Below are 9,309 nucleotides of genomic sequence, written 5' to 3'. Positions count from 1 at the left end.
TGGAAGGTGATACATTGTTTCCATGTCAGGTCATATCATTATAGATTGTAAACTTGTAGATGTTTTATATCTAGAAACTTCAATTTGAATATTTTTTTTTTCTTATCTAGTTTTATTCCTTAAATAGTTTTGTAAATAACATTTTACTGTTTTCCTCTCTTTCACATGCTATAATACTTATTCTCTATTCTCATAAAAAATTAAATGTTGTGTTCACAAAATAAATATTTTCGAAAAACTGTTAATAGTTATCGTTTGCGAAACAATTGTTAATTCAAACAACTCTTTACTCGAACAAGTGTTAATTCGAACATCTGTTGACTACAACAATTACTTTCAGAAAAATGTTTTCGAAAAAATGTTGTCGATTAATGGTTTTAAGAATAATTGTCTGAATACGTAATATATATATATATATATATATATATATATATATATATATATATATATATATATATATATATATATATATGTGTATGTGTGTGTGTGTGTGTGTGTGTGTATATATATATATATATATATATATATATATATATATATATATATATATATATATATATATATATATATATATATATATATATATGACTTATGATTTGCATAGCTTGCTTACCAGAATGCATGAAACTTCACATGAGGTTGCGCTTAAGATAAAAAGTAGAAAGACAGATGATGAGAACGGAATATGCAATGGAAGATGAAATATCACTGGAAGGAAAAGGGATTAATAAAGTGTACTCTTATAGATATTACGGAACTATGATCACTAATACAGGGTCTTCAGAACTGCAGTTTAATGAAAGATTCAATAGAGCAAATCAAACAATGTCTAGATTAAGTAAAATTTGGAAACCAAATCGTCTATAATTGAATATAAAAATAAAGATATATATCAGATATTGAGATCGGTGTTACTGTATGAGCAAGAGTCGTGGTATGATAATGGAACATCATCCAATAAATTTTACGGATTCGAGAACAAAGCCCTAAGAATATTTTGAGTTAAATGGCAGGATAGAATTAGAAATGAAACTAAAAGAGAGATTACTCGAGTGCCATATGGTGATGATATCATGGTGAGGGTTAAATGGCGATGGTTTAGGCATGCTCTTTGCACTCCCCAAGAGATCAAGTTCACCAAACTTTCAATTGGTCTATACAAAGCACTAAAAGAGTTTGAAGGGCCAGGCCTACATGGTTGAGGACTATGAAGCAGGAAGTAGGAGTTGGTGAATAGACTTATAAGGTCAAGATAAAAACGACTAGTGAAATCTAACCGAGGCCATTTTCGTTAATATGTTTAGGGAGAGATGATGATGTGATGATCATAATGATGATGATGATGATGATATATATATATATATATGTATATATATATATATATATATATATATATATATATATATATATATATATATATATATATATATATATATATATATATACAAACTAAATAACAAGTCATTCGTAAACACGATGAAACCAAAATGGAGAGATTGAGTGAATATTAAAGAATAGAGGTAAAAGAAACATTAAATTTCTGGAAAAAAGACTTTGGAAGAAGACGCCAATATGTTTGTTTTAGAGGGGGAAAAGGTAAATGTTATCAACAATAGAAATGTGATAGAAATTCCAAAATATTTCTATACAATGCCATGAAATAGTGATATAAAGAACAATTTTTCAATAGAAATGATAAAGCACCTAAGCAGGTAGGAAATGTTACAAAAAAAAAAAAAAAAAAAAAAAAAAAAAAAAAAAAAAAAAAAAAAAAAAAAAAAGCCATTCAAACAGGGAAAGCATCAGGAAAATATGGGCTAACAGCTGATAATAGATGAAGCAGATTTCCTACTAGTGAAGCTTGCTTAGCTTCATGCCCAGTACAGGCTATGATTCATGATGCGCGCATTATTAAATCGATGAGCTAGTTAGGAGTGTGTGACCATAATCGAAACACTATGAAAAATAGTTAATTTTGATGAGAAAGTCATTATTCGTTGGTACGAACAAAATAATCCTACATATATATTCGAAGTCAGAATAGTGTCTGACGATGTTCAAGTTTAATTTTCACGAGCTTAAAACCAAGAGTTGCGTTTCACAGTATCAATGCTTCGTTTCTAAGCCTAGTAAAGACTGTATCAGCCTCGTGAAGCAGTAGTGGTGTTGAAAAAACTTACTTTGGGTCAAACTGTACTGCAACACTACTCACTTGTTTTCTCGTGCTAACTGCCTTAATACTAAGTTCCCAGTGGCTTTTACGGAAATAATATTTTGTTACATTTTAATTTGACCTGTACATTCATGAGATGCTGAGGAAAAAAAGAGAATATATGAAATTTGAATTTTGAGAAAATAGTTATACTTAATGTTGAAAAAAAAAATGTTACTGTTTGCACCTGAATATATAAATATTTATCCCATATAACATGTAAAAATAAAGTTCTTATTTCCATAAAAATATATTTGCGACCTAGTTTTAACCGCACGTAAGGATGTTAATGGAAGTCTCAATACAAATAAACGAGGGGAATAACACAGAAAAAGCAACTTGGCCTTTATATCATGTTATCACAATGATTAATTTCCCTGTACCTTAAAGATTTTGACGATTAGTCGAGGCTGAAGGCGAGCAATGGTCTAGAGCTAGAGGTATTATTTGAATGGATTGGTTTTTGACTAAAGTCAGTATTATATATGCCAGATATGTCTATGGCATCTCTCCAGTCCAAATATAATTTGCGTTCTTTGTAAAGTTGTGATGAAATCAGACCTAAGATAAGATATAGATATATTAAGACTGTAGGCCTACACATTGTAATGTTTTTAGTTTCCCCATTACCTAATTGTTTTATATATATATGTATATATATATATATATATATATATATATATATATATATATATATATATATATATATATATATATATATATACATATATGTGTGTGTGTGTGTGTGTGTGTGTGTATATGTATATGCATATATATATATATATATATATATATATATATATATATATATATATATATATATATATATATTACTCGCCAAGCTACAACCCTAGTTGGAAATGCAAGATGCTATAAGCCCAAGGGCTCCAATAGGGAAAAATAGCCAAGTGAGGAAAGGAAATAAGGAAATAAATAAATGATGAGAATAAATTAACAATAAATCATTCTTAGAACAGTGAGAACGTCAAAACAGATATGTCCTATGTAAACTATTAACAACGTCAAAAATGATATGTCATATATAAACTATAAAAAGACTCATATCAGCCTGGTCAATATGAAAACATTTGCTCCAACTTTGAACATTTGAGTTTCTACTGATTCAACTACCTGATTAGGAAGATCATTCCACAACTTGGTAACAGCTGGTATAAAACTTCTTGAATACTGTGTAGTATTGAGCCTCATAATGGAGAAGGCCTGGCTATTAGAAATAACATTCTACCTAGTATCACGAACAGGATAGAATTGTCCAGGGAGATCTGAATGTAAAGGATGGTCAGAGTTATGAAAAATCTTATGCAACATGCATAATGAACTAATTGAACGACGGTGCCAAAGATTAATATCTAAATCAGGAATAAGAAATTTAATAGACCGTAAGTTTCTGTCCAGCAAATTAAGATGAGAATCAGCAGCTGAACACCAGACAGGAGACAATACTCAAAACAAGGTAGAATAAAAGAATTAAAAAACTTTTCCAGGATAGATTGATCAACGGAAATCTTGTAACTTTTTGTACAATTGAAGAAGACAAAGACCTAATTTTTTTTCTCTAAAGTAAATTTGCTGTCGAGGATCACACCTAAGATTTTAAAAGTTATACAAATTCAAAGAAACATTATCAATACTGAGATCCGGATGTTGAGGAGCCACCGTCCTTGACCTACTTACAATCATACTTTGAGTTTTATTAGAATTCAACTTCATACCCCATAATTTGCACCATGCACTAATTTTAGCTAAATCTCTATTAAGGGATTCACCAACCCCAGATCTACATTCAGGGGATGGAATTGATGCAAAGAGAGTAGCATCATTTGCATATGCAACAAGCTTGTTTTTTAGGCCAAACCACATGTCATGTGTATATAGTATGAAAAGTAATGGGCCAAGAACACTACCCTATGGAACACCGGATATCACATTCTTATACTCACTATAGTGCCCATCAAAAACAACTCAAAAACAACTCTTTGATATCCCTTACTTAAAAAATCAATAATAATGCTAAGAAATGGCGCACCCACTCCCAACTGTTTGAGTTTGAAAACAAGGGCCTCATGATTAACAGTCAAAGCACTAAAATCAAGGCCAATCATACGAACTTCCTGACCACAATCAGGGGATTTCTGTACAGCATTGGAGATTGTAAAAAGGGCATCACATGCTCCAAGGCCTTTCTGAAAATCAAATTGTAAACCAGGGAATAGATGATTACCTTCAGCAGACCTATTAAGATGTTTTGGCAGAAGACGCTCAAAAACTTTAGATAATATGGGAGTTATGGAAATTGGGCGGTAATCAGTGGGACTTGAGCTACCACAAACACATTTACATAGAGGAGTAACATTACCAATTCTCCAACAAGTGCTCTCTCTCTCTCTCTCTCTCTCTCTCTCTCTCTCTCTCTCTCTCTCTCTCTCTCTCTCTCTCTCTCTCTCTCTCTCTCTCTCTCTATATATATATATATATATATATATATATATATATATATATATATATATATATTTATATATATATATACATATATATATATATATATATATATATATATATATATATATATATATATATATATATATATATATATATATATATATATATATATATAATGAGAGAAAATTAATTACCAAGAAAAGTTAGTTTTCTTGTCATATGTTACTTTTCTGTTATAAAGAGGTATGCCGATGCTCTTTACCTGGAGAGACTACTAATATTATTATCAAAATTAGTAAAATCGATATAATTAAAATCAATAAATTAATTAATATTCAAATTATTACTATTCTTATGATTAAGATTAGTATTAAAATAAAATGAAGTGTTGGTCATTGTCCACTCAATAGAAGACAGCGAGTTAAGCCATTGCCCTTGGAGAGCTGAGCGAACGTTCTTCCACATTTAACGCTGACGCAACACTGAACACTGCAGCAGCTGCAGAACCTGAGCTGGCCCATCATCACATTGGTAGTACGGTTACATATTTTTTCCTTACTGGGCGCATCATGAATCATATTCTGTACTGGGCCTAAGTTGGAGAATGCTCCAGCACTAATGGCTAACTGCCTCCCATTGAGTGGACAAGGACCAAAAGGCAGTAATTCTTCATTTTATTGAATGAGGTATTGACGGAACTAAACTAGGTGGCTCTTTGGTGATAAAACTATCACAGTCTTATATAATTTGATTTTTTGTAATATCTGTTTTACAGAAGACGATTGTCAATTTCTTTCATTGGTAATCATGTTATTTGGTTATTTGTCTTTGCCTTTAAACTATGAGGATAAGGAATGAAAATGAAAATTTCACTTACAGAAGTACTCCATAGACTTAATAATTTTATACTGGTCATAAAACTAAGGTTTTGTAACTATGCATATATATATATATATATATATATATATATATATATATATATATATATATATATATATATATATATATATATATATATATATATATATTTATATATATATATATATATATATATATATATATATATATATATATATATATATTCATATGCTATACCTCATGACTGGGAACCAAACATACAATATATACTATGACTGGCATTAAATTTGCTACTTTCAAATATTATTACACGAAATCTGACACAGTTAAATAACTCCCAGACACCAATATATAAAACACTGAATATCCAAAGGTGAAATCAAAACCAAATTGGGTAATTATTCTTAAGAATTATTTAAAACTTACTAGAGTTCTTTAACAGGATACGAGCGAAAATTATTCTGAACAATGGTGAATGGAATAATACACTCTTTACAAAATTAAATATATTCTTTATAGATTACAACTCTTAGACAGAATTTAGATGAATAAAATAAATCACTCGAAAAATTATGTCTGAACAAAACTTAGATTGAGACAGAAATGTGACAAACTGAAAATGATATAATTACTTTACTGTAAATGTTAAATCTGATTAAATCTTAGACTAAGACAATGAAATAACACTTATGAAAATTATACAATCACCTGTTTCACTTGAAATAATATCTGAATAAAATATTTAAGATTGATACTTAATGAAAATAGACAATTAGTTCACAATACTAAAACCTATCACCTTCCTACAGGGTCATTTGTAAAAACTCTAAGAGGTATTTTATAAGTACTAACTATACACGGTGTATGCGGGGGCAGAATATCACTTTGGAGAGGACACAGTATGGGTACTGGACAATTTTAAAACAATACTCTGAGCTGCGTGTGAGAGGAAGAGAGGGGAAGATGGTTGTCTTAAGGCTGGAAATCTCTTTCTGTCTATATAACCCTGGGGATCACTTTTATATATAAGCTACTTCAAGAAACTTTCCAAAGAGCTGGGATGCGTGGTGGCCCGGGCAAAGATGTCAGAGTTACCAAGTATTACTCTCTTGAACATGTATTCATGCAATGCTAGATGGCTCTCTCAGTCAGCTATCTCCGCCCACCCTTTGTCCCCGAAAAAAAAAGAAAAAAAGATAACATATTATCACTAGACTTTTCGGGAATTTTCCAAAGCACACGGCACATTGCAAAATGCATATGCAACAATCGTGTTTTTTTAGGCCAAACCACATGTCATGTGTATATAGTATGAAAAGTAATGGGCCAAGAACACTACCCTGTGGAACACCGGATATCACATTCCTACACTCACTATAGTGCCCATCAAAAAAAAAACTCTAAAACAACTCTTTGATATCTCTTACTTAAAAAATCAATAATAATGCTAAGAAATGACGCACCCACTCCCAACACGATGCAATACCTCAAAAAATATTAAAGAACATTACATAAGACCTTGGTCCTATCTCATATGGTCACATAACACTCTCAAACAGTTACTTAACACTTTGTAACAAAAATATGTGAAATAGAAAAGTTAATTCTTTAATATGTCATTTTATATACACTAACTAGAATATATAGTAGAATGAACTTAACGATGAAAATCTTATGTAATTTTTATAATAAGCTTGAATCTACACGAGGAGAACTCATCTGAAGAGATGGCTAACCTCCCTTCACTGCACAAATAGAATGTAAATAATATTGTTAATAAACTACTGTATTTACTGTACACTGGACCAGCTTTGTAAGAATATACTACCGCTAGAGAGTTATGGGGTCTTTTGACTGGTCAGACAGTACTACATTGGATCCTTCTCTCTGGTTATGATTTACTTTCCCTTTGCCTACACATACACCGAATAGTCTGGCATATTCTTTACAGATTCTCCTGTGTCCTCATACACCTGACAACACTAAGATTACCAAACAATTCTTCTTCACCAAAGCGGTTAACTACTGCACTGTAATTGTTCAGTCGCTACTTTCCTCTTGGTAATGGTAGAAGAGACTCTTTAGCTATGGTAAGCATCTCTTCTAGGAGAAGGACACTCCAAAATCAAACCATTGTTCTCTAGTCTTGGGTAGTACCATAGCCTCTGTACCAAGGTCTTCCACTATCTTGGGTTAGAGTTCTATTGATTGAGGGTACACTCAGGCATACTATTCTATCTAATTTCTCTTCCTCGTGTTTTCTTAAAGTTTTTATAGTCTATATCGGAGATATCTATTTTAATATTATTCTTAAAAAATTTATTTTTTCCTTGTTTCCTTTCCTCACTGGGCTATTTTCCAGGTTGGAGACCCTGGATTTATAGCATTCTGCTTTTCCAGCATGGGTTGTACTGTAGCTTAGCAATTAATAATAATCATAATAATAATAATAATAATGATAATAATAATAATAATAATAATAATAATAATAACTACATACATACATACATATATATATATATATATATATATATATATATATATATATATATATATATATATATATATATATATATATATATATATATATATATATATATATATATATATATATATATATATATATATATATATATATATATATATATATATATATATATATATATTATTTATTACAAGCTTTGCTATAACCTAGTCGGGAAAGCTGGATGGTATAAGCCCAAGGGCTCCAATAGAGAAAAATAGCCCAGTAAACAAAGAAAACAAGGAAATAAATAAACTAAAAGGGAAGTAATGTACAATGAAAATACAATATTTCAAGAACATGAACAACATTAAATTAGATTTTTCACATATAAACTATATAAAAAAAATGATAAAAGCAAGATGAAGAGAAACAAGATAGAATAGCATGGCCGAGTGTACCCTCAACCAGGGAAGAAGAAGGACTTCGTGGAACGGCAAGTTAGTATTCCACATTCCAACGTGAAGCAATAACATTATTTTATCGTTTGTTTTAATGTGTCTTTATATTGCAGACGCATGGCATAGGCTAAGATGTGCATGTATGTAGTCTGGTTAGTTGACTAGAAGTTTATAATTATAAAACAGCACAGCTTTTTTTTTTTATATTGTCTCTGTTATATGTATCCCTCACTTCTGGTTTTCTGCATATTTTGACCAATGGATACTTTTTTCCATCAGTCACCAAAATGTTGTAAATTAGTGATGTGAGAGATCAATATCCAAGGTTTTTGGTTTTTGTCTTCAATTTCACGGCATTAATTCTACCAAGCAGGATCCAGTGCCGGAATTTAACATGGCTTTACCTTGTGCTACAACTTATATGAACCTTCATGGGAATCATCTCCAAAACTTCCCCATTGTAAACCAACGCCACCACATGCTGGAATTCTTCTCCACTTTTTTGAATAGTAGATGTTATATGATCAGAGTTAAATTAAATGTTCTGTCATTTTTTTTATTGTTTCAACTACTTAAATACTTGTACATTTTTATTGCAATGTCAATTACTTTTAAAATCTTAACTATGTATCCCTGGTAAGCATTTGTAGAGATTAAAACCTTTTGTAATCAAGTTCATTGTTGTTTTTTTTATCTCAGGAGAAAACAGACAGGAGAATAATTCTGATGTCTGCTTGTGTTTTTTTTTATTAGATACATTCAATTTGTTCGATTTCCAAGGGTCAAGAAGATATAACATTCATGACAGCTGAGGTATGGGCAGGAATAAGGAAGTCAACCTGTTACAAAGAAGA

Source organism: Palaemon carinicauda, chromosome 6, assembly GCF_036898095.1.
Source record: "Palaemon carinicauda isolate YSFRI2023 chromosome 6, ASM3689809v2, whole genome shotgun sequence".
Classification (NCBI taxonomy): Eukaryota; Metazoa; Arthropoda; class Malacostraca; order Decapoda; family Palaemonidae; genus Palaemon; species Palaemon carinicauda.
Note: the sequence above shows the minus strand (reverse complement) of the source record.